This window comes from Rhincodon typus, chromosome 4 (assembly GCF_021869965.1).
Source record: "Rhincodon typus isolate 14 chromosome 4, sRhiTyp1.1, whole genome shotgun sequence".
Classification (NCBI taxonomy): domain Eukaryota; kingdom Metazoa; phylum Chordata; class Chondrichthyes; order Orectolobiformes; family Rhincodontidae; genus Rhincodon; species Rhincodon typus.
The window spans coordinates 117,637,962-117,664,879 of NC_063335.1; the positions used below are offsets into that span (position 1 = coordinate 117,637,962).

General features: G+C 43.1%; 1 protein-coding gene across 1 annotated transcript in view; it reads right to left on the reverse strand.

Moving 5' to 3' along the window:
- The window catches only part of LOC109920007 (BTB/POZ domain-containing protein KCTD1), a 123,991-nt gene that overhangs the window by 96,081 nt on the left and 992 nt on the right, over nucleotides 1-26,918 (reverse strand). The window lies entirely within an intron of this gene.

Below are 26,918 nucleotides of genomic sequence, written 5' to 3' on the forward strand. Positions count from 1 at the left end.
AAAATGTAGGGTATGCAGGGTAGTTTGATCTTAGTAGGATATAGGTCGGCAAAAAATCATGGGCCGAGGGGCCAGTACTGTGCTGCGCTGTTCTATGTTCTATGTTCTATGTTTTATAGAAGCAAAATACTGCGGATGCTGGAAATCTGAAACAAACATGCCAAGTGCTGGAGAAACTCAGCAGATCTGACAGTATGTGTGGTGAGAAAAACAGAGTTAATGTTTCAAGTCCAGTGACCCTTCTTCAGAACTTCTTCACTCCAGACTCAAAATGTTAACCATGTTTCACTCTGCACAGATGCTGCCAGACCCACTGAGTTTCTCCAGCACTTTCTGTTTTTCAGCTTCAAACCTTGAGTGGTAGAGTTTTGGAAGTCATACTTAAGCCAATACTTGCTAGGATTTAGAAGAATGACAGGAGATCTAGTTAAGATATATAAAATGCAAAAGGGGATTGACAAAGTAGATATAGAGAAGATGTTTCCCCTTGTGGGGCAATCTAGAATGAGAGGTCATAGTCTTAGGATAAAGGGTATCAAATTTAAAAGAGAGATAAAGAGGAATTACTTCTCTTAAAGGGCTGTGAGTCTGTAGAATTGTCTATCCCAGTATGCAGTAGACACTGAATATAGTTAAGGAGGAGATAGATAGATTTTTAATTAGTAAGGGGTTGAAGGATCATGGAGAGTGGGCAGGAAAGTGGATTCGAGGCCGAGATGAGACCAGACGTGATTGTATTGAATAGCAGAGCAGGCTTGAGGGGCTGAATGGCCTACTCCTGCTCTTAGTTCTGATGTTCTTATTTCTTCAAAACCCACGACCTCCACCACCTTGAAGGACAAGATCAGCCAATACATGGGAGCACGAACACCTACAAGTTCCCCTCTAAGCCACTTACCATCCTGACTTGGGCAAACCTGAAACTACCCCTCCAAAGCACTATGAGAATACCATCACCCCAAAGACTGCAAAGGTTCAAGAAGACAGTTCACCACCATCTATCTCTGGGGCAATTAGAGAACGGCAATAAATACTGGCCCAGCCAGCAACACCCACGTCCCATCAATGAAACATAAACAGAAAAATCATGGTGACCTTAAAGCTGTCTTATGTTTAAGTATATATTTGTGAATATTTTCTTGCATCAATGTAAGAGAACAAACCATACAAAACAAAAATAAAATTGATGTAATCTTCAAACACAAATAGGAAATAAAACTGAGCATCTTTTAAAACACAAAAATGTCACTAAGTTGATTAAATGCATAATCTAGTCTCAGGGCTATGATTATGATTCAGGGCTTTTTCTTAAATAAAAACGTTCTCATTATAATTGGTAACCAGAGGACACAAATATAAGATAATAGACAAAAGTTCCAGAGGGGGGAATCGAGAAGGATTTTTTTAAATTTAGCAAGTACATTTATTGAACAGTAACTTTGAACAGAGAATTGGATAAATACTTGAAAAGGAGAAATTTGCAGGGCTGCGGGGACTGGGTCTATTCGTTCTTTCAAGGACTCTGCACAGACATTATGGACTGAATGGCCTCGTGTTGGGTGATTCCATGATTTGGAAGTTTTCTTTTCTTTGTTGAATTGTCCACCTTATTACTGGCAAACAACTTACCATCAATTATGCGTTTAGGAGAGGGGTTCAAGAATAGGCCAAGTCAGGTTTATTTTTCCTTATTCTTTCATGGCTTGGGCGATGAGCTGGCCAACATTTGTTGTCCATCCGTAATTGCCCCTTGAACTGAGTGTCATGCTCATCCATTTCTGAGGGCAGTTAAGAATCAATCTCATTGCTGTGGGTCTGGAGTCACATACAGGCCTGAGCAGGTAAGGATGGCAGATTTCCCTCCCTAAAGGATATTAGTGAACGAGATGGATTTTTATGACAATTGATGATAGTTTTGTAGCTATCTCTTGGTTCCCAATTGGTTACCGAATCAAATTCCACCATCTACAATGGCAGTGTTCAAACCCAGTCCCAAGAACATTACCTAGATCTCTGGATTAATAGCCTAGTGATAAAACCACTTAGATAATACCACTTTTATCAGGCCCAGGCAGCTATTTTAGTGGGGAGGGATATAGTTTAAAGGAAGAGATAGGAGACCATGAGGACAGTTGAGGAGAAATATGTTTATGCAGTGGGTAGTGGGAGTCCAGAACTCACTGCCGGAAAAGGTAGTTAAGTCAGAAACTCTCATAACTTTTCAGCAATATTTATTTATTCACTTGTGTTGACATAGGTTCCAGGGCCATGGGGCAAGAGCTGCAAAATGGGATTAGGGTAGTCAGATCTTTGTTGACTGGTGCGGGCATGATGGGCCCAAATGCCCTTTGTCTGTGCAATAATCATCTATGAGTCTGTAAGTGTCTCCTGCTTCTGAGAAGCAACAGGGAAAGTGGTGGGAGAGGATGATGATCAGGCATATTGGGAAGATATAAGCCATATTCCCAGGACCACAGAAATTAAGTTCTGAGTGGAAAGGACAAAGTTTGACTTTGCTAACCCATTAATAGATGAAGTCCTTTGGTAGTCAATTCATGACTACCAGTTCCTCTGCTTTTATCTCTCTGTTATGTCTGAAGTTCTCCCTTATGTCTTTCTTAACTTCCTTTTTGTTGATACTGCTTCTAGGCCAAGGGACACTGGGCCACATCGACCAGTTTTAACATCCAGGAAAATTTCATTTCATCCCTTTAACAAACTCTTTAAACAATCATTTTCAAATATCCTCAAAACAGTGATAGAGTCGAGAGATTTTTTAAAAAGAAATTACACATTTTTTCTTACTGTCTTGCTTCCAGGTTAAGGGTTGACAGAAAAGGGATGGAAGTCATACTTCAATCCTGCTTAGATCACACGTGGAATTATTGTGACCTTAAGATGGAATTATTGGTCTTGGAGGGAGTGCAATATAGATTTAGTGGAATGATACCAGGATTTCAAGGGTTGAAGAATGATGTGTGGGTTGATTAACGTTATATTCCCTGGAATTTAGAAGATTAAGTGAAATTTTATTGAAACATAGAAGATAGGAGCAGGAGGAGGCCACTTGGCCCTTCGAGCCTGCTCTGCCATTCTTCACAATCATGGCTGATCGTCCAACTCAATAACCTAATCCTTTCTCCCATAACCTTTGATCCCATTCGCCCAAGTGCTATATCTAGCTGCCTCTTGAATACATTCAACATTTTGGCATCAACTACTTCCTGTGGCAATGAATTCCACAGGCTCACCACTCTCTGGGTGAAGAAATGTCTCCTCACCTCCATCCTAAATCGTCTTCCCCGAATCCTCATCCTGTGACCCCTGGTTCTGAATACACCCACCATCGGGAACATCTTCCCTGCATCTACCCTGTCTAGTCCTGTTAGAATTTTATAAGTCTCTATGAGATCCCCCCTTCATTTGAACTCCAGCGAAAACAATCGCAACCTAGTCAATCTCTCTTTGTACGTCAGACCCCCATCCACGGAATCAGCCTGGTAAACCTACACTGCACTCCCTCGAGAGCAAGAGCATCTTTCCTTAGAAAAGGAGACCAAAACCGCACACAATATTCTAGGTGTGGTCTCACCAAGGCCCTGTATAGCTGCAACAACACATCCCTGCTCCTGTACTAGAAACCTCTCGCAATGAAGGCCAACATACCATTTACCTTCTTTCCCACCTGCTGCACCTGCATGCTTACCTTCAGCAACTGGTGCACAAGGAGTTTTCAAGATGGTACAAGGAACTGATAGTATAGATAAAGAAAAATTATTTTAGTTGATTGGGGAGTCTATGATGGCAGAGGATAGTCTCATACTTAAAGCCAGACTTTCACAACTGCAATTAAGAAAATTATCTCTACACAAAGTGTAGATGTTTAGGTTATTACAGTTTTATTTTCGTCTAATGGGATGCAAATATCTCCTGAATGTTTTCAATGGATAAATAGTTATGTTGAATTTTTGATTTTTTTTTCCCCTTTTTCAAGAGTAACCCATGTTCAAATGCAACAAGATCTGAACAGTATCCAGGCTTAGATAGATGAGTGTCAATTAACTTGCATATCACAGAAATGCCAGGCAATGACCATCTCTAATAAGAGACAATCTAATCACTATCCCTTGACATTCAATGGTGTTACCATCACTGATTCCCCCACTACCAACATCCTGGGGGTTACCATTGATCAGTAACACAGCTGGACTCGCAACAGAAACACAGTGGTTACAAGAGAGGCTGGGGTCAGGAGCTATGAATCCTGCAGTGAGTGACTCACCACCTGACTCCTCAAAGCCTGTCCATCATCTACAAGGCACAAGTCAGGAGTGTGATGGAATACTCCCCACTTGCCTGGATGGGTGCAGCACCAACAACACTCAAGAAGCCTGACACCATCCAGGACAAAGCAGCCTGCTTGATTGGCACCACATCCACAAACATCCACTCCCTCCACCACCGATGCTCAGTAGCAGCAGTGTGTACTATCTACAAGATGCCCTGCAGAAATTCACCGAAGATCCTAAGACAGCACCTTCCAAACCCATAACCACTTCCATTTAGACAGACAAGGGAACAATACAACCTGTAAGATCCCCTCACCATCCTGATTTGGAAGTGTATCACCGTTCCTTCATTGTCGCTGGGTCAAAATCCTGGAACTCCGTCCCTAAGGGCATTGTGGGTCTACCTACAGCACACGGACTGCAGTGGTTCAAGAAGGCAGCTCACCCCACCTTCTCAAGGGCAAGTAGGGATGGGCAAGAAATGCTGGCCCAGCCACTTACATCCATAACCTACAAGTGAATTTTTAAAAAAATTCAGGATATACATTGAATAAGACATCTTCATGAACGTTTACTCAGTTCTTGTGCTAGCATCTGGTGACTCTAAACAAGTCTGTTCCTGGGTATTTGTTAATAGCCCTCTGCAAGGTTGCCAGGAACTGCTCATACACAACTGGATATTTACTGAGGTGAAAGGGGTAAGATAAGAGCTAAGTGGATATTGTGTTGGTAAGACATGCTTGTTCGAAACTTTGGATTTAGCACAAATTTAGTCCCAATTACCACAGTTTGAACAATCCTTGGGGTATTAAATGTATAGCAGTAAGTTTAGCACTCAAGGGATGCTATTAGAAGAAGACCAGAAATAGAATTAGGAGTAGACCCTTTGGCCCATCGATTCTGCTCCACTATTCAACATGATCACGGGTGATCTTGGTCTTCACCTGTACTTTTTCACCCCCTCCCTGTATCCCCCAATCTGTCTGTCTGTCCTAGTCTTAGATATATTCAAGTCTGGAGCACCACATCCCTCTGGGGTGAGATTTCCAAAGATCTACAACTCTGAGTGAAGCAATTTCTTCTTATCTCAGTCCTAAATGATCAGCCTCTTATCCTGTGACTGGGTCACAGTGTTCTAGGTTCCTCAGCGTGGGAGAAACAGCCTCACAGTGTGACCTGGTCAAGTCTCTTCAGAATCTTTAATGTTTGAATGAGAACATCTCACATCCTTCTATGATCCATAGACTGTAGAGCAGGGAGCAGTATAGTGAATGTTTCTACACCATCTCCAAGGCAATTATACATTCCTTAAACATGAAGATGAAAACAGCACACCGTGTTCCAGGTGGGAATAGTTGGGGTCCTTGTCCCACTCTCAATGGAAAGGGGGAAATGCTCTGGGTGACACATGGTGGCACAGTCTAGGATGGATCAAAATCTGAGGGTCTGCAGCTTCTCAGAGGCTGCAGGTACTAGAGATCCTGGTAAAGGAGGGTTAGCCTCCACCTGCTGGGATGCAGACATCCTAGCTCAAATCCCTCACCTTCACATTCCTCTCAAGGAACAAACAATATTGCTCTGCTTGGTCCCCAAGTCCTCACCCACACACACGCCCCCAGGCCTTCATCCAGACCATGGAGTCTTTGTTATTCAATGAGCTATGGGGAAGGACAGCTTTATTGTCCACCCCTAATTTCTGCTTGAACTGACTGGCTTGCTCAGCCACTTCAGAGGGCAGTTAAGAGTCATGCACATTGCTGTGGGTCTGGAGTCACATATAGGCCAGACTAGGTGAAGATGGTCATTTCTTTCCCTGAAGGATATTGGTGAACCAGATGGGCTTTTGCAACAATCAGCAGTGGTAACATGGTTGACACTAGACTAGCTATCAATACCAGATTTCTACCATGGTGGGATTCGAAACTATCTCAGGTCATTGTGTGAAGATCCAAATTCTCCCCTCACCTCAGGTGCAGTGACCGTCAAGTTAAACCACAACCAGCTGTCTCTCTCTAATGAGAGAGCAGCCCTATGGTCCTCTGGAACTATGGTGATTTCACCTTATTATCTGTACTTTCTAAAGTGTCCTTTCTATAAGTATCCCTAGATCCCTTTGCTTTTTAACTCCGTTATAGCTTTCAACAAATAGGATATCTTAGCCACCTATAGATAATGCATAATTTCATTCCTTAACTGATTAAAAGCGCTTGGAGTGGTTTGTCGATTCACTTCCCTGATACATTCCATCCCATAATAAGGCAATAAAACAAAGCATTTCGAGCGCTAGAATTGAAAAGCACTGAAGTGATGTTATACTTGTGTAGAACCTCGGTGCCATATCATTTGGCTGTGAAATAGCACCCTACATTTGAAACCAGACCTTCCACAGGGCACACCACAGAGGCTGAGAATACCTCTCCCTTTGGTAATTCTTTATGAAGCTGGAATCCGAAACCTGGGAAAGGTTTCATGGAATAGTTCGCACACTGCGTTCACTGCCACTTGAGGTGTCTCCTGTGTTTAGAATCATTTTTGTAGCAAAGAGTTTCTGTCAGCTTTCTCTGTCAGTGCTTGGTCTTGACATTCCACTTAAACAAATACTTTAATGTATTATTTTATGGGTTGTGGGCATTGCTGGCAGTATATGTTGCCCATTCCTAATTGCCCTCAAACTGAATGGTTTGATCAGGCCATGTTAGTGGGGTGTTCAGAATCAGCCACATTGCTGAGGGTATGGAGTCCACAGAGCTGATGGTATGGAGTGCCATGTGGGCCACACCAGGTAAGTGTGATAGAAACACGTCAGGCTACTTACTGAGATAAGAGACCGTGGTTTAGGAGGTCCATGGATACAGGGTTGGCCAACTAATGGAAGACTTGAGAGCTGGGATAAAAGGGGCATTTTCACAATGGCAACCTGCAACCAGTAGATTGCTCCAGGGATCAGTGCTGGGGCTTCAGTTCTATACAATATATATTAACAAAAGTGAATGTATTACAGATATGTTTGTGGATGACACAAGAATTGGAGGAAAGGCAAGTAGTGAGGATGACACAAAGAGTCTGCAGAGAGATATAGACAAGTTAAGCATGGTAGATGGAATATAATGTGGGGAATGTGAAGTTATGTACTTTGGCAGGAAGAATAGAGGACCTGAATATTATTTAAATGGAGAAAGACTGCAGAAACTTTCAGGACAAAGTGATTTGGGAGTCCTTATGCATAAGTCACATAAAGCTAGTATCTAAGCAGGGAGTAAGGAAGGCAAATTGAATGTTGGCCTTTATTTCATAAGGAATGGAGTATAAAAGTCAGGAGGTTTTGCTAAAACTGTACAAAGGAACTGACCAGACCGCAGCTGGAATACTGTGAACAGCTTTGGGCCCCTTATTTCAGAAAAGATATACTGGCATTGTAGGCAGTTCGGAGAAGGTTCACTGGGCTGATCCTGAGTATGGGCAGCACAGTCTCAGTGGTTGGCATTACTACCTCCCAGTGCCAGGGACCTGGGTTTGATTCCACCGTCAGGCAACTGTGTGTGGAGTTTGCACATTCTCCCCGTGTCTATGTGGGTTTCCTCCAGGTGCTCCAGTTTTCTCCCACAGTCCAAAGATGCGCAGGGTAGGTGGATTGGCAATGCTAAAATTGTCTGTAGTGTTCAGGAATGTGTAAGTTAAGTGGATCAGCCATTGTAAATATAGGGATATGGTAGGCGTCTGGGTGGGATGCTGTTTGGAGGTTCAATGTGGACTTCATCAGCTGAATGGCCTTCTTCCACAATATTGGGATTCTATGGAGGGTCTGTTTAATGAGGGGAGGTTGTGTAGATTGTGAGGTGACCTTGTTGAAACATACAAGATACTAAGAGAACTTGAAAGGATTGTTTCTCCTTGTGGGAGAGTTTAGAACCAGAGGGCATAATCTCAGAATGAGGGGTCACATATTAAAGACAGATGAGGAGGAATTTCTTCTCTCAGAGGTTAGTGAATCTGTGGAATTATTTACCACAGAGGTCTGGGTCATTAAGTATATACAATGCTGAGATAGACATATTTTTACACTGTATGGGAATCAAGGATAATGTGGAAATGACAGGAAAGTGGAGTTGAGGATTATCATATCAGTCATGATCTCATTGAATGACAGAACAAACTGATGGGCTGAATGGCCTCTTTCTGCTCCTACATCTCATGGTGTAATGGGCTTACTTCCTTCCATAAAGGACATTGTTGAGCCAGTTAGGTCTTTACAGCAATTGAAGATAGTTTCATGATCATCCAGACCGAGAGTAATTTACAATTCCAGAATTTTTAATTAGTTCAATTTAAATACATCAGTTGCTATGGAAGGGTTTGAATCAGTTTCTCCAGACCGAATACGGCCTGGGTGACCGCTTTGTAAATATGGCCTGGGTGACCGCTTTGTAAATACGGCCTGGGTGACCGCTGTGTAAATACGGCCTGGGTGACCGCTCTGCAATCCACCTCTGCTCAGTCTGTAGCAATGAGCCCAACCTTTCAGTTACTTGCCATTTCAATAATCCACTGTACTTTCATGTTAACATCTCTACCCTGGGCTTGCTGCAATGTTCCAATGGAGCACAACACAAGTCATAGTCATACAGTACAGAAAACAGACCCTTCGGCCCAACTCATCCATGTCAACCAGGTTTCCTGACCTGAACTAGTCCCATTTGCCTGGATTTGGCCCATTTACCTCTAAATCTTTCCTATTAACATACGTGTCCAAATGTCTTTTAAATGTTGTAATTGTACCCACCTCTACCACTTCCTCTGGCAGCTCGTTCCATATATGCACCACCCTCTGTGAAAACGTTGCTCCTCGGGTCCCTTTTAAATCTTTCCTCTCTCACCTTAAACCTATGCCCTCTAGTTTTGAACTCCCCCACCCTGGGGAAGAAACCTTGGCTATTCACCTTTTTTATGCCCCTCATCATTTTATATATCTCCATAAGATTACCCTTCAACCCCTTACACTAGAGGAAAAAAGTCCCAACCTATCCAGCCTGGCCTTATAACGGAAACCCTCCAGTCTCAGTAATATCCTTGTCAATCTTTTTTGTACCGTTTCCAGTTTGATAACATCCTTCCTATTGCAAGGTGACCAGAATTGTACACAATACTCCAAATGTGACCTTACCAATGTCTTGTATTGCTATAACACGATGTCCCTACTCCTGTACTCAATGCTCTGACTGATGAATGCAAGCGTACCAAAAGCCTATTTTGCCACCCTCTCTACCTTTCAAGGAGCTGAGAACTGAACCCCTAGGTCTCTGGTCAACAACACTCCCCAGGGCCCTACCATTAACTGTGTAAATCCTGCCCTAGTTTGTCTTACCAAAATACAACACCTTGCATTTATCTACACTAAACTTCATCTGCCATTCCTCAGCCCACTGGCCCAGTTGATCATGATCCCATTGGGCTCTTAGATAACCTTCTTCACTGTCCACTATATCACCAATTCGATCTGCCTCCAATGAAATGATGCGTTTCAGAAACATATGCTCTCAGATTTGAGAATGTTTGGTTTTTGGGTGCCTGCTTCAGCTTATCTGCGGCTGAAGGCCTCACTCATCCGCAAACTTACTAACTCTACCATCCAAATTGCTGATATAAACGACAAGCTCAAGAAATAACATCTCATTTTCCACTTAGCCACTTTACAGTCTCGAGGATTCAATATTCCATAACTTCAGAAATTGGCCTTTATATCCTCCATTTTTTGTACATGCTACAACCCTCTCCCCATTGGCACATCTTCATTTATACCCTTATTACATCTCTATTTTCCCTTCACCATGAAGAGCAAACACTTTGTCTTTAGCTCTGAATACCCTTACAATCTGTTCCACTCACTCCTCCTCTGCCTCTGCCAACAGCATGAAGAACACGTCTATGCATCTTCCAAGATCTTTCAGTTCTGAGGAAGATTCATATCCAACTCAACATATTAACTCTGCTTTCTCTCCACAGATGCTGCCAGACCTGCTGAGTTTCTCTAGCAATTTCTGTTTTTATCTCTGGATTACTAGTTAAGTGACAATATCACTACCTACTGTCCCCCTGCACCAGCGTCAGGGAACAAATGGTACAGTCCACACTTTCTGAAGATGTTCCTGTAACCAACACGTGTGCTTCGACCAGTCTGGTTCATGGCAGCAATGCTTGCTTATGCGCTGAATGCTTTGTCCCCAGTATCTATTGAATCAGATCGACCACAATGTGTCACAACAGAAGGATAAAGACCATAAATCCATAAGAAATAGGTACATGCATAGGCCATTTGGCCCCTCAAACCTACTCCATCATTCGATAGAATCATGGTTGATATGAATTTTCTCGCATCCACTTATCGGCCCTTTCCCCTGATTTCCCGACCGATCAAGAATCTATCGATCTCAGACTTAAATATACACAAGGACTCTGCCCCCACAGCTCTCTGTGGGAAGGAGTTCCAAAGACTCACAACCCTCTGAGAGAAGAAATTCTTCTTCATCTCAGTTTTAATTGGTGCCCCTTTATTCTGAGACTGTGCCCTCTGGTCCTAGACCCTCGTATGAAGGGAAACACCCTCTCAGCACTTACCCTGTCAAGCCCCTTAAGAATCCGATATGTTTCAATGAGATCACCTCTCATTCTTCTAAACTCCAGTGAGTAGAATCGCAACCTGTTTAGCCTTTGTTCGTGAGACAATCCCTCCATCCCAGAGATCATCCTGGTGAACCTTCTCTGAGCTGCCTCCAATGAAGTGATACCTTCCAGGAACAATGCTCTCAGATTTGAGAATGTTTGGTTTTTGGGTGCCTGCTTCAGCTAATCTGCTGCTAAAGGCTTCACTCATACCTTCATTATTGCTCAACCAAACTATTCCAGCTCACTCACAGAATAGAATCCCTACAGTGCTGAAGCAGGCCATTTGGCCAATCAAGAACACACTGACCCTCTGAACAGCATCTCACCCAGACTAACCCACTTACTCTATAACCCTGCAATTCTAATTGGCCAATCCACCCTAGCCTGCACATCTTTGGACTGTTGGAGGAAACCGGAGCACCCAGAGGAAACCCACGCAGACATGGGGAGAATGTGCAAACTCCACACAGACATTCACCCAAAGGTGGAATCAAACCTGGGTCCCTGTCACTGAGAGGTAGCAGTGCTAACCACTGAGCCACTATGCTACTCATCCTTTCTCACTGGTATTTACTTCTGAGACAAAGGCACCACTCAATAAAAAGGTGGCAGCTTGCATAAGGCCCAGCCTTTAGACACGAGTAATATTCCAAAAATTCAAGACAGTCAGGGGGCAGAACTGAGTATGGTGGCCATCACCAAGGAAAAGGTGCAGTAAAACTGATTGGCCTGAAGGTGGATAAATCACCTGGACCAGATGGACTACACACCACAGTTCTAAAGGAGATAGCTGAAGAGATAGTGGAAGTGTTAGTGGTGATCCTTCAGGAATCGCTCAAGTCAGGGAGGGTCCCAGAGGACTGGGAAATGGCTAACGTGACACCCCTGTTTAAAAAGGGAATAAGACAAATGACGGAAAATTATAGGCCGATTAGCCTAACCACGGTCGTGGGTAAGATTTTGGAGTCCATTGTAAAGGATGAGATTTCTGAATACTTGGAAGTGTATGGGAAAATAGGGCAAAATCAGCATGGTTTCATCAAGGGGAGGTCATGCCTGACAAATCTGCTAGAATTCTTTGAGGAAGTAACGAGCAGGGTAGACCAAGGAGAGCCAATGGATGTTATCTACCTGGACTTCAAGAAGGCCTTTGATAAGGTGTCACACAGGAGGCTGCTGAGTAAGTTAAGGGCCCATGGTGTTAGAGGCAAGGTGCTAGCGTGGATAGAAGATTGGCTGTCTGGCAGAAAGCAGACTGTGGGGATAAAAGGGTCTTTCTCAGGATGGCAGCCAGTGACAAGTGGTCTTCCGCGAGGGTCAGTGCTGGGACCACAACTTTTCACTTTATACATTAACGATCTAGAAGAAGGAACTGTGGGCATTCTGGCTAAGTTTGCAGATGATACAAAGATAGGTGGAGGGACAGGTAGTATTGAGGAGGTGGCAAGGCTTCAGAAGGATTTGGACAGGTTAGGAAAGTGGGCAAAGAAGTGGCAGATGGAGTACAATGTGGGAAAGTGTGAGGTCACGCACTTTGGTAAGAAGAATAAAAGCATGGACTATTTTCTAAATGGGGGAGAAAATCCAGAAGTCTGAAGTGCAAAGAGACTTGGGAGTTCTAGTCCAGGATTCTCTCAAGGTAAACTTGCAGGTTGAGTCAGTAGTCAGGAAGGCAAATGCAATGTTGACATTTATTTTGAGAGGTCTTGAATATAAAAGCAGGGATGTACTACTGAGGCTTTATAAGGCTTTGGTCAGGCCACATTTGGAGTAGTGTGTGCAGTTTTGAGCCCTATATCTCAGGAAGGATGTACTGCCCTGGAGCGGGTTCAGAGGAGGTTCACGAGAATGGTCCCAGGAATGGAAAGCTTAACATATGAGGAATGTTTGAGGACTCTGGGACTATACTCATTGGAGTTTAGACGGATGAGGGGGGATCTAATTGAAACTTTCAGAATACTGAATGGCCTGGACGAAGTGGACGTTGAGAAGATGCTTCCATTGGTAGGAGAGTCTAGGACCCGAGGGCACAGCCTTAGAGTAAAGGGAAGACCTTTTAGAATGGAGATAAGGAGAAACTTCTTCAGCGAGAGAGTGGTGAATCTATGGAATTCACTGCCACAGAAGGCTGTGGAGGCCAGGTCATTGAGTACATTTAAGACGGAGATAGATACGTTCTTGATTATCAAGGGGATCAAGGGTTACGGGGAAAAAGCAGGAGAATGGGGTTGAGGAACTTATCAGCCATGATTGAATGGCGGAGCAGACTCGATGGGCCGAATGGCCTAATTTCTGCTCCTATGACTTATGGTCTCAGCCTCCCTGAAGATCATTTGGTGGGGCAATTTCAACAAATAGTGTTTGACTGAACAGTCTTGAGCCTCGGACCCTGGCTGATACTCTAATGAGCAGGAGAATGGTGGTGGTATGTTAATAAAGCTATTTGCACACCTGGTGTTTTTTACTGCGTCTCACACCTGCACACGCACAATAAGGGTGCTGGGGAAGAAAAAAAAATCAAATTATAACCAAGAGATGAAATTCTCCTCAGTTGAAGGGACTGACTCCGAGCTGGCTAAAAAAAAAATTTTAAAAACTAAGAGATTAGAATCTCTTCAGTTGAAGTCTGACTCCAAGCTGGTGACCACATCCAGTACACTATGCACATGTAAATAAAGCCTGACTTGGTGACAGGATACCAGCCTCTATGCGGTTATTTCACTTTCTTAAGGTGTGATGCTCAGAGCTGCTCTAGATGTGGTCTAACTTAGGGCTTTGTATCTCTGAAACAAAACTTCCACCACAGCTGATATTTGGGTCATCTACATATAAAGGTCAGCACTTAAAAAATGCTTTTCGTTGACATCCTGTACATTACTGAAACTTGTTGTGTTTGCCTAATCCTTTCTGCTTCAGTATAAATGTTCTCAGCTTCCATAGTGTCTCTATGGAAGTCTGCAATGTTGCAGCTTTAATTTCTTATGCCAGTCCAGCTATGGTCCACTACATTCCTTCAAAACCAGTCCTGCCGCTTAGTCCTTGCAGAGTTAAGGTGCAATGAAACGAAAGTGCTACAGATGCTGGAAATCCGAAATAAAAACACAAAGTGTTAGAAAAACTAAGCAGGTCTGGCAGCATCTGTGGAGACAGAAAAACAGAGTTAGTGTTCTGAATTCTTCTGAAGAGGTAGAGTTTATACTGGACTTGAAACATTAACTGTTTCTCTCTCCATAGATGCTGCCAGACCTGATGAGTTTCTCCAGCACTTTCTGTGTTTTGTACGAGGGTGTAACGAATATATGTATGAACCTCTGAGGCTAGCTGTGAAGTAGCTGTGACCTGAGTTATGATGTGTTAGGACTCTGCTGGGAGGTTGGAGTCTTTACAGCTTGGAATGTTCTGCTCTGTAGCCTTACCACCATGTACAGTCTCTTAATAAACATTCCTTGACAATAACCTGAAAGGCTGGACTGAGCTTGTAAAGACGCAAAGAACTCACATTGGAATGTGTTATGACAGTGCTCATTCCTCTAACTGTTTTTTGTTTTTTTTAAAAGGTTCATTTAAGGCAATGAAAGATATACTCTTGACTGTGCAGCGGATCAAGAGTTACAGGGAGAAAGCGGGAGAATGGAGTTGAGAAACTTATCAGACATGATTGAATGTTGGAGCAGGCTTGATGGGCCAAATGGCCTAATTTCTGCTCCTATATCTTATGGTTTAAGAACATAAGAACCAGGAGCAGGAGTAGGCCATCTGGTCCATCGAGCCTGCCCCACCATTCAATAAGATTATGGCTGATCTTCTCATGTCCTCAGTTCCAATTACCATAATTACCTCTCACCATAACCCTTAATTCCTTTACTATTTAAAAATTATCCACCTTAGCTTTAAAAACATTCAACAAGGAAGCCTCAACTGCTTCACCGGGCAGGGAATTTCACAACCCTTTGGGTGAAGAAGTTCCTCCTCAACTCAGTCCTAAATGTTCTCCCCCTTATTTTGATGGTATGCCCCCTAGTTCTAGTCTCACCCACCAGTGGAAACAACCTCCCTGCTTCTATCTTATCGATTCCCTTCATAGTTTACGATATGTTTCTATAAGATTCCCCCTCATTCTTCTTGTTTAATGCCAATAATTTAGAGGGTTTAGAGGACTTGGGTCAAATGCTGGTAAATGGGGCTAGATTAATTTAGGATGTTTAGTCGGCATGGACGAGTTGGACCGAAGGGTCTGTTTCCAAGTTATACAACTCTATGGCTCTAATTAATAGCACTGTGGGATAACCTGTGAACAGCAGCAGTTCAAGAAGGTGGCTCATCACCATCTTCTAAAAGATGGTTAGAGATGGACAATAAATGTTGGCTAATGATATTCACATTCTTGAGGCAAATTAAAGCAAATGCCAGTTGAAAAATTGATAGGAGGAGGCGAAAGCCATTCACGCAAACATAGAATTCATGAGCAGGGGTAGGCCATTCAAACCCTTGAGCCTGCCCCACCATTCAATATGATCACAGTCGATCATCCAACTCAATAACCCATGATCCCTTTAGCCCGAAGAGCTGTATCTAACTCCTTGAAAACATTCAATGTTTTGGCCTCAACCACTTTCTGTGGCAGAGAATTCCACAGGTCATGGATGATCTCTTATCATCTGCCTTGGTTCCATGGCCTGTTTTATTCCCCCTCCTGGCAAAAAAAAACTACCTGAATCTGTAGGTGTCCGCAGTCCACACAGCTTTTTGGTGAGGGAGAAGAGAGATTTCCAGATTACCACTACCTTGATGCAAGGTGTGTCAGATAAAGACATTTTGTGAAATGAAATAAAACCCCACGACCACAAATTGATTCAGTTGCATTTTGTTTCAAACACACTTAAGTCTCTGAATCTCAAAGCTATGAGATTGAAACCTGTGTCAGGCACTCATCAAAGTAAATTAAATCATTGGAGTAAATGATGCAGAAGATCCAATTCAGAGACTGAAAGACTGAATTAATATGTCACTGAACAATTACAGCTATGTTTTATTGTGAGGAAAGCTTGTTGAGAAACTTTTAACATTAATCAAATTTAAATTATTCTCCCGTAAACACAAAAGGACATTTGGCCCATTCTGTCTGTACATAGGAACAGGAGTAGGCCATTCAATATGTTCAAGACTGCTTTTTCCCCCACACTATCTCCATTTCCCATGATAATGGTATGATAACCAACCATTTATCAAACTCTACTTTAAACTTTAAGGTAGCAAGACAGGTGGATGAAATGGTTATGAAGGATTCCTACCTTTATTAGCTGAGGCAGGTGATGCTGGAACTGTTTAAAACATTGGTTAGAACAGCAGCTAGACTATTGTGTGCAGTTCTGGCATTCACATTATAGGAGAAATGCGATTCCACTGGAGAGGGTGCAGGGGAGATTCACCGGGGCATTGCCTGGGCTGGAGAGTTTCAGTTATGAAGAGAGATTGGACAGGCTGGGATTGTTTTCCTTAGAGCAGAGGGGACTGAGATGGATATGATTGAGATGAATAAAATTATGGTCGGCATAGGGTAGACAGGATGGTATTTTCAGACTTTTTTTAAAAAGAAATGTGGGTGGTACATTTACAACATTTAAAAGGCACCTGGCTGGGTGTATGATTAGGAAGAGTTTAGAGGGATAGGAGCCAAATGGTACTAGATCAGTTTAACATATCTGATCGGCATGGACGAGTTGGGCCGAAGGATCTGTTTCCATGCTGTACAGCTCTATGGCTCTAGGATTCTTGTTTTGCTCTGCTTTTTCACATGTTCCACAAAATTCTGACTGTGAGCCAGAGTGCTGTGATAAAGCCATGAGGGTGTAGGTTTTGTTGCGTGGTCAATCCTCACTGCTGCTCACCATGTTGTACCATGAGCTGGCTGCACTATTGGTCACCATGGGGTCAGTTTGCTACCCCCACCCTCTGTCAGCAGAGGGATGGACAGGGCCTGCTCGCCATGGTGTGGTGGAGAGAATTTACTCGCTCACTGAACAAGAAGAGGCCCCTGACATAAACAGGATATTGTTTACTGCACGATAGCAACTAGGTACAAGGTATACCAATGTGATAGATAGAGTTACAAAGATAATAAGGAAGACCCTAATTGTAGATTTTACTGTTTTAAAGTCCTAAACTGTTCTCCCACCAAGTCCATATGATGTTGTTATAGGGAGTGGTGCTTCTGGCATTCCTCAGCATTAATCCTATCATGCCCTTACACTCTTATACAATTGGTTTGCTTTTAAAGTCTTACAACAAACACTTACAAATTTTGATGGAAAGTATGTGATTTATAGATATACACATTGTTTTTTATAAAAGTTTGGATTTCAAACTGGAGTTATATGGACATTGGTCTATTTTCTTGTGAAGGGGTTTAATAATTGACCAGGAACTATGATTGTAAACCCATGTGTGTCAGAGAGCACTTGACTTGAGGTCTCCTGGAGTATTGGACGTTTGTTTATATTGTGAAGATTTTATGACAAGAAATGAGAAACAAAAATGAAGCATTAGATTAGCAGAAACTAGGATGAGGAAGTGGTTTTAAAAACTTTAGTTAATAGCTTCTGAATTTATTTTGAGGTACACCAGACTAATGCAAGGACTTTTTTTTTTCCTAGAAAAGGAAATTGTTCAGAGAAATTAAGGGAATAAATTACCTCAGTGTAAGGGATTCAGTCATTGAAAATATCCAGACCAGGAGTGTTTGGTTAGAAGTCTGCAATTAGTTATTCTAAGCTGAGAAAATCTCAGCTCTCTGTTGTGTGAGTCAAATAAAAAAGGCTTCACGGCCCAAAGGACTGGAACAGAAAAGAAGCAGTGAAGTCAACCTACAGATCTGATAGGGAAGGAAAATGTCTTTGGGTTTTGATTCACTGTAAAGAGCTGAAAAGATGGGGTTTTGTATTTCTGCGTGTTTAAATTATATTATGTTTAGATAGCTTGGTTTTAGAGTCATAGAGTCATAGAGATATATAGCACAGAAACAGATGCTTCAGTCCAACTCATCCATGCTGACCAGATACACGGTATAAATCTAGTCCCATTTGCCAGCATTTGGCCCCTTTCCCTCTAAACCCTTCCTATTCATGTCCCCATCCAGATGCCTTTTAAATGTTGTAATTGTACCAGCCTCCACCACTTCCTCTGGCAGCTCATTCCATACACGCACCACCTTCTGCGTGAAAAAGTTGCCCCTTAGGTCCCTTTTATATCTTTCCCCTCTCACCTTAAACCTATGCCCTCTAGTTTTGGACTCCCCCACCCCGGGGAAAAGACCTTGTCTATTTACCCTATCCATGCCCATAGTGGTTTTATAAACCTCTATAAAGTCACTCCTTAGCCTCCAGGGAAAATAGCCTCAGCCTATTCAGCCTCTCCCTATAGCTTAAACCCTCCAACCTGGAAACATCCTGGTAAATCTTTTCGGAACCCTTTCAAGTTTCACAACGTCCTTCCTATAGGAAGTTTTATTTTATTTTTCTTTCCTTTGTGTAATAAATTGCTATTTCATTCTTAAAACAAGTCTGCATCTTAGTGTGCATATGTTCTAGTGAAAGACTGAATGTTAAATTTCAAAAGAAATGATCTGTCAAGCCAGATTTTCCTCTGGGATCTGACCTGTCCCGTAGTAACATCAGCTGGTGCACCACCACCTTCTCAAGGGGCAACGAGGGATGGGCAAGAAATGCTGGCCAGCCAGCGACGCCCACATCCCACAAATGAATAAAAATAAGAATGTATAGAAGTGATATCATGTGACTGATGCTTAAAAATGTCAACATCAGCCATAGGGAAGCGCTGTCAGAATGAAAAGACCTGTTCTAATCAATCTGCTGTCACCTAATGCAGTATTATGGACTTTCTTAGTATAGAGAGATGCTATGCAGCCCAATATGCCTGTGCCAGCCTTTGTCAAAGCCCCCCAATTAGACCTGTTCACTCCAAGTAGCCATGAGCATACTTACTGTCAATTATCATTTGTAAATAATTGTAAAAGTAGACCCTGACTTGCTTCCTTTGTTTTTAAATTCACCCGTGGGATGTGGGTGTTGTTTGCTGGGCCAGCATTTATTGCCCGTCCCTAGTTGCCCCCTTGAGAAGGTGGGGGTGAGCTGCCTTCTTGAACCGCTGTAGTCCATGTGCTGTAGTTAGACCCACAGTGCCCACAGGGTGGGAATTCCAGGATTGTGACCCAGTGACAGTGAAGGAACGGTGATATATTTCCAAGTCAGGATGGTGAGTGGCTTGGAGGGGAACTTGCAGGGGGTGGCGTTCCAATGTACCAGCTGTCCTTGTCCTTCTTGTTGGAAGTTATGGTGCATTTGGAAGGTACACTTTAAGCCAAAATATCTTTTAATTGCTTTCCTGTAGATCTCTCCCTCTTTCTCTGAACTCACACAATGCCGAACCACTTAGAAAGCCACAACTTATCTTTTCACCTTTTATAGCACAGGAACTGTTTTCCATTATCTAGTTGGATGATTACAGTATAGGATGGGAAACAAAACACATTCCTTGATGAATTTCTCCAGTGCATCTTATAGATAGTACACACACTGCTACTGAGCGTCGGTGGTGGAGGGAGTGGATGTTTGTGGGGGTAGTGCCAATCAAGCGGCTGCTTTGTCCTGGATGGTGTCAAGCTTCTTGAGTGTTGTTGGGGCTGCACCCATCCAGGCAAGTGGGGAGTATTCCATCACACTCCTGACTTGTGCCTTGTAGATGGTGGGACAGGCTTTGGGGAGTCAGGAGGTGAGTTACTCACTGTGGTATTCCTAGTCTCTGACCTGTTCTTGTAGCCACTGTGTTTATCTGGCTAGTCCAGATCAGTTTTTGGTCAATGGTAATGGGATGTAGGCACTCATCCCAGACAGTTTAATTTAAAATACCTTTTAATTGTTTTTCTATAAATCTCACCCCTCTCTGAAATCACACAAAGCCTAAGCGCTTCGAAAGCCTAAATTATCTTTTCACCTTTTATAGCCTGGGAACGGTTTTCCATTATCTTGGTGGTCAATTACAATATAGGGCAGTAAATAAAAACACATTCCTCCGACAGCATTAGCAGAAAGAAAAGGTAGTAAAATAATTGATTCTTTAAAAATAAGAACATGATTTCAGCAGTGCTGAGGGGAAAATATTGATCTTTCATTATTAATGATACAAATGCTCTGCAGTGATTATTTTGTGAGGAAACCAGTGTGCAACAGGAAAGATACAATAACAAATGTAAACTGGCCATCTTCTGCCAAGATGGCTCCTGGAGTGCACTCTGTGACACATACATTTGCGCGCGCACACACACACACACATACACACATACACATACACTTGCGTATACACGCGCACACACACACACACAGACTTGCACACATATTTGCACACACACACTTGTGCAGACAGAACACACTTGTTGAACTATTGATAGGAACATAAGTACAAGGGTGTGCCATTCACAATAGTGCATTACACAAAAAAAAAATCACACACAAGTATTCTTTCACTACTGAACACAGACTGCTGGAAGCAAATAACAAAAGGTCTACGAAACCACAGCATAAGGGCAATGCCTTGCAGCTGTGTGTGAATCTATTAATAGCAGTGATCCCTGAACTCTAACCTGAAGTATAAAACCTTCATTTAGAGAGGCAGTAAATTGCTCACCTATCTCTCAAATAATCTGACCCAGACCTCCCCGATAACCCCCCACCCCCCACCACCCATTCTGTGGGTCCCTCAGGTGACCTCCAAATGGTTTTGACAAGGACTGTACAACAGGGAGCATTTCCCACAGCCACCCTTCCAGGTAATTGGCGAAAGGCTTTTGCACACACAGCAGGTGGTTGGGATATGGAAAACACTGCTTGAGACTGTCTGTGGTGGAGGCAGGTCCAATTGAGGCTTTTGACACAGAATTGGGGGCCATTAGGGAGGGAAGCTGTCAGAATGAAATGCTCATTCAGGGAGGTGGTCCTGACATGATGGGCTGAATGGCCTCCTCCTGCCCTGTAACCATTCTGTAACATGGAGAAATTTTCTTTCTTGGCTGAAAGATGTGTAGGTTAGGGTGGATTGGCCATGCTAAATTGCCCATAGTGTCCAGGGATATGCGGGCTAGATGGGTTAGCCATGGGAAATGTAGGGTTACGGGGATAGGGTAGGGGGTTGGGTTTGGGAGGTGTGCTCTTCGGAGGGTTGGTGTGGACTTGATGGGTCGAATGGCCTGCTTGCACATTGTAAGGATTCTATGATTCTATGGGACATCAGTGAGTTGTTGTGATTGCAACCATACTGGCTGCAAGGGTGGTGGAAGCAGATTCAATAATAACCGTAGAAAGGGAATTGGGTAAATTCTGGAAAAGGAAACTTGCAGGGCTCTGGAGGAAGAGGGAGACTGATTGGTGTCCATTTTCAAAGAGATAGTACAAACATCATGGGCTGAAGGGCCTCTTTCAGTGCTGTATCATTCTATGATTGCCTAACAATAGTAACTATCTTTCATAAAAGAATAGAAAAGAAGGAAGGATTTGCCTTCAATTATCAACTTACAGGGCATCCCAAAATGATTTACAACCAATGAGAGGTGCTGTTTAAATTGTTGTCACTGTTGTTCAGTATTCTCTGTTTTTAATTTGGAACCCCACTATCTGTGGTTTTGCTGTTACAGATATAGAGTCATGGAGCTGTACAGTACAGAAACAGACCCTTTGGTCCAATTCGTCCATGCCGACCAGATGTCCTAAATTAATCTAGTCCTACCTGCCGGCATTTGGCTCATATCCCTTTAAACCCTCCCTATTCATGTACCCATCCAGATACCTTTTAAATGTTGTAATTGTATCAGCCTCTACCACTTCCTCTAACAGCTCATTCCATACACACATCACCCTTTGTGTGAAAAAGTTGCCCATTAGGTCCCTTTTAAATCTTTCCCCTTTCACCTTAAACCTATGCCCTCTAGTTTTGAGAGGAAAAAGACCTTGACTATTCACCCTATCCATGCCCCTCAGGATTTGAGAAACCTCTATAAGGTCAACCCTCAGCCTCCAATGTTCCAGGGAAAATAGCCCCAGTCTGTTCAGCCTCTCACTATAGCTTAAACCCTCCAACCCTGGCATGAGTTATCATTTGCTATAAGTTGGATGGTCTGCCTTACAATCAGCAATAAGCAGAAAAATGCAATACAAAACATGGTAATGATAACCATTTTGTTGCATGTAATTTGTACTATCTAAATCTATGCAAATAGTAACATCCAGGGAACAGGAAGTTCCAAGGGTTCGCCATGTTTGACTGCTGCAAAATATTAACTACTTTCAAGACAAGCTAAAAACAAGGTCAGGGCTTATTGCAAGGTTTTCAATAGATCACACGAAAGAGTTTAAGGGCTCCCAAACAGTCAGTTTAGTCAGTTGGACATTGGTGGTCAGAGGAGGAAGCTATTGCCTTTGTTCTGCTGGTCAGTCAGATACTCAGCAGCAGGGAAAAGATGCTTCATCCCAATGGTGGAGCCATGAGGACTCAGGAGAAGTCTGGGCAATCAGAAGGTGGAGGTAAGTGTTGGAATCAGGAATGACCCTAAGCATTGTGCGGTCTCAGAATAAACTGTGTGCCATTAATAGTTCAACATAGCTGAGAGTGAACATGAAAGAAGCCCAAAAGCAGTATTCGCTTTGTGCGACTGGAGAAGATTAGCATTTAGAGAAATACAGGGGCAGAAACAGCTTGGTTAAGCTAACTGTCTGTAAAAAGCTGCAATTGTGCCTGTCAGTAGCTGTGAGTAATATCATTTCAAGAATCCAGGGGAGATCAATATTGATTGGGAGTAAGCTATCAGACATGAGTAGTTATTGAGAATGTGGGATTCCTAATAAGGTTTTAATGAGATTTGATGATCCATAATGTTGCAAATATATGTTGCTGAGGTTGATGAGAAATCCATGAGATCTGTATTGATATGTAATTATTTGCTATTTGATGTGCTGTGGGGGGTGTTTGTCACGGTGTATCTGTTATTGCCTCAGGTTAATTCAAGATGTTGAAATATAAGTTGTATATGGATTTACACATCTTGTCCACTTTTAAAAAAAGCTACTTGTCCCTAACCAGATTATAATCTAAATGTGGCACTCTGGTTTGGATTCGTAATACTGTATCAAGAATGTTTTGTTTCAGTAAAAGGAAAGGAAGAACCAAGATGGGTTTAACAAAGATTAGACATAGAACTCCACTCTCCTGTGTCTTGCAAAGTCAAGCTGAGTACTGGCTCATCAATTTAATACTTGGTTATATGTCTATGCTGATGTATGCTACATAAAGCAATGCTGCATGCATCCTAACTTACACCAAGCCTCACTCACCTATCATCCTCTTTGTGCTCACTGACCTATATTGGCCTCTGGTCGCACACTTTCAAATTCTTAGCCTTATTTTCAAAGCTCACCTTGGTTTTGGACCTCCCTTCCTTCGTAATGTCCTCCAATACCTCCACCCTCTGAGATTTTTGCAGTCCTGCAATACTGGACTATTTTAAATGCTATTCGCCTGATTGCCTGTTTTGAAGATTTAAGGATCTGTTGAAGTGGTTTTAAAAACATATGTTCTTTCTTAAAGGGCTTGACATAAATCTCAACATAAAGGAAACTTGCAACTTATTAACTTATTAGCGTATTGCAGAGAAAGGAATAGAGTTGTCAAAGATTTTTCTTGCATGCATCAGGATGAATGAGAGAATGCCAAATTTCTCAGGGAACAACAATGTGGTTTCCATTAATCTCCAGCAGCCGTGCTATCAGTAGTCAAGGCCATAAACTCTGGAATTCCCTCCCCAAAACTCTCCACTTCTCTGTCTCTCTCTCCTCTTCAAATATGCTTCTTTAGGCCATCGCTTTGACCAAGCTTTTGTTTCCGGCCCGAATACCTCCTTTCATGCTGCAAATTTTATCTGCTGATGCTCTGCTGAAGTGCCTTGTGATGTCTTTCTCCATCAAAGCTGCTATATAAATGCAATTATTGTTGAGTGTATGGCAGATGTGGCACTAATTTCTGCTTGGCAGAACAGAAGTTGAGTAATGCTGAGTCTACTTGCCAATGAATCAGAACCCTTTTCTCATCAGTGTAAACTGTTCCCTTAAAAAATTTGGCATTCTTGCATCTGTCTTGATACATGCAAAAGAAATGTTGACAGCTGTTTTCCTTTCTCTGCAATACACTGATGAGTTGCAAAGTTCCTTCAAAGTTTTAATTTAATTTAATTTTGCATCAGTTGCAGCTCTTTAAAGGGGAACACTTTTTTTAAAACCACTCCAACAAACCCTTAAATCTTGCAAACCTACAATCAGGCCAGTAGCATTTAGAAAGTAGACAGAACATGAGGAAATATGCACACAGGTTGTAACCTACTGAGCTGGCCCAGACCCCTGAGAATTTATTCCATTCACAGGCTCAAAATTCCTCAAGTAAAAGCAAAATACCGCAGCTACAGGGGATCTGAAATTAAAATAAGCAGAAAGTGGTAGAGAAACTCAGCAGGTCTAGCAGCATCTAAGGAGTTATAGAGTCATACGGCGTGGAAACAGACCCTTCGGTCCAACTTGTCCATGCCAAACAGGTTTCCCAAACCACACTAGTCCCACTTGCCTGCATTTGGCCCATATCCCTCTAAAAAACTTTCCTATTCATGCATCTGTCCAAATGTCTTTTAGATGTTGTAACTGTACTTGCATAGATCATAGATCATAGAATCCCTATGGTGTGGAAACAGGCCCTTCGGCCCAACAAGTCCACACCGAATCTCAGAGCATCCCACCTGGACCCATCCTCCTATACTCCACCTAATCTACACATCCCTGAACACTATGGGCAATTTAGCATGGCTAATCTACCTAGCCTGCCCATCTTTGGATTGACTTCTACCACTTCACCTGAGTTAAGCATCACTTTCCTTTGCAATACTCCAAAGTTCACATAACTTATCACTGGACTGGAAACATTAGTTTTGTTGGCCCAGTGGTTAGCACTGCTGCCTCACAGTGCCAGGGACCCGGTTGGATTCCACCCTCAGGCGACTGTCTGTGTGGAGTCTGCACATTCGTGTCTGCGTGGGTTTCCTCCCACAGTGGAAAGATGTGCAGGGTGGATTGGCCGTGCTGAATTGTCCATGGTGTCCAGGGAGGTTTAGATAAGATGGAGTAGTCATGGGAAATGCAGGATTACAGGGAACGAGGGGTGAATTTGGATGGCCTGCTCTTTGGAGGGGGTGTGGACTCAATGGGCTGAATGGTTTGATTCCACACTAGTGATTCTCCCTTTCTCTCTCCACAGGTGGTGCCAGACCCGCTGATTTTCTGCAGCAATTTCTGTCCTTATTTTCAGAAACAAAATCTTTGCTGTAACTAAAATATTTGGGTCTGTATGTTCTGTCCACCCCAGGGTAAAATAAAATTGTTTACTAACTGCGTGTGAGGGTGGAGTGTTTCAGTACATTCCATCACTTACTCTGATCAATCATTTTCCCAGATTAAGATAAAATCCCATTCCTCCATCCTCTGAAGTGCATTTTGTGAGCACACACCAGCTTTTTTCAAACCGAAGGATAGTTATCAAAGGAGCCCAGAGACTGCAAGGCGTTATTCAACTGCTGACTCGCCCGGCCAGGAACAGAAGGAGGCCACTCGGCTCATCGACAACATTCGCTGAAATCGCGGCTGATACACTACAGGAGGCTCACAGGTCGCTGTAATTTGTGGGCGGATTCTGTCTGTATTCTAACTGGATGGCGCTGCCTAAAAGGGACAGCATGGGCACGGCGGGCCCGAATGGTCTCCTGCTCGCACTCTGAAGGCGAGTCCAAATATATATATGTAAAAAAAAACCCAAACCCCGATTTGTGTAGAAGCAGCTCAGGACTAATAAAGAAAGCGAAACTGGAGAAGATGGTAATTCTGCACATACACACACGTTCAGTAGGTTTTATAAAGTGGGCTTTCTAAAATCTGTATTAGATAGACACAGGAGGGTAAATGTAATATTTCAGGCGATATGGTAAATACAAAGAGATTATTGAATGGATGGGTATCGACATGCGTGGAAAAGTACTCCCTGTTAACAATTAACCCCACAGGCAGTAAATGTGCTTCTACAATGGCCTCTTTCATCAAACAGGATCTGGGGCAGTTTGCAATGCAGACTTGCAGCACTCACATCAATCCTTACAGCCCTAGCTCCTCCACCGAGTGTTCCCACTCCCCAAAGGGCAGTCAGGGCTGGGAAAAGCTTTCTCACCCTCAAGAGGATGGAGCGATGAGAAGCAGGAGGGAAAGGGACAGAAAAATAGCGAAGACCTAGATAAAGTAAGGGCTGGAGTAAAGGTAGGCTGGGAGGGCAAGGGAAGGCTGGCTCTTTGGGTGTGGAAAGCCCAGTGAGAGGGGCTTGAACAGCCAATGACGATTTTTGCCCCTGGCTTGGCTCTGTGTCTGCATTGGGGTGGGTCCTTCCCTGAGGGGTTTGTGGAGCTAGGGTATCAGTGAGAAATTATCAATGGCAGGCTATCTCTCTCTCTCTGACCCACCCTCAAGGATCTGATCCTTGACACACTGCGTCTGCATCTCTCTCCTGTCTTTCTCTCTCTCTCTCCCCAGTCTGCTTCTCCTACTTCCTCTCTCTCTCTAATTCTGTCCCTCTCTCTTCTGCACTTCTGTCTTCTATCTCTCTCGCTTGACGTTCTCTCTCCTGTCTATCTCTGACTCGCTTTTTCTCTCCTATCAATCTCTCTTTTTCTCTCCTGTCCCTCCTCTTTCCTGACCCCTCTCTTCCTTTAAATCCCTCTCGTCCATCTCGATTTCTCTCTCCCTCTTTCCCTTCTGGGTATCTCTCCCTCTCTCCTGGGTATCTCTCCCTCTCTCCTGTCTCCCCCTCTTCCTCTCCTGTCTATCT